Source organism: Nanorana parkeri, unplaced genomic scaffold (genome assembly GCF_000935625.1).
Source record: "Nanorana parkeri isolate BGI_ZX_2015 unplaced genomic scaffold, ASM93562v1 scaffold1825, whole genome shotgun sequence".
Taxonomy (NCBI): domain Eukaryota; kingdom Metazoa; phylum Chordata; class Amphibia; order Anura; family Dicroglossidae; genus Nanorana; species Nanorana parkeri.
The window spans coordinates 73,059-73,373 of NW_017308093.1; the positions used below are offsets into that span (position 1 = coordinate 73,059).

General features: G+C 43.2%; 1 protein-coding gene across 1 annotated transcript in view; it reads left to right on the top strand.

Moving 5' to 3' along the window:
- Window positions 1-315, top strand: part of RGL3 (ral guanine nucleotide dissociation stimulator like 3) — a 50,963-nt gene that overhangs the window by 7,628 nt on the left and 43,020 nt on the right. The window lies entirely within an intron of this gene.

The window sequence follows — 315 nt, forward strand, 5'->3', positions numbered from 1 at the left end:
GGCGCCCTACCACAGTACGGATCACTGAGAGAAGTGATTGATGCATAATGCGCTCAGACACACAGCCATGCATAATTCTATGAGCCAAACAGTGCCCATGTGCAGGCGCTCACGCAGAGATCTGGACGGCTGGTTCCGGCTTTCTGGAACAACTATTCATAGGAAGTATTTCATAGAGTGTAAGCTCTCACGGGCAGGGCTCTCCTAACCATTTTGTCTTCATTTGTAACTATAATGTCTTCCTTATATTGTAAAGCGCTGCGTAAACTGTTGGTGATATATCATTTCCTGTAGTATAATAATAATGATAATAAT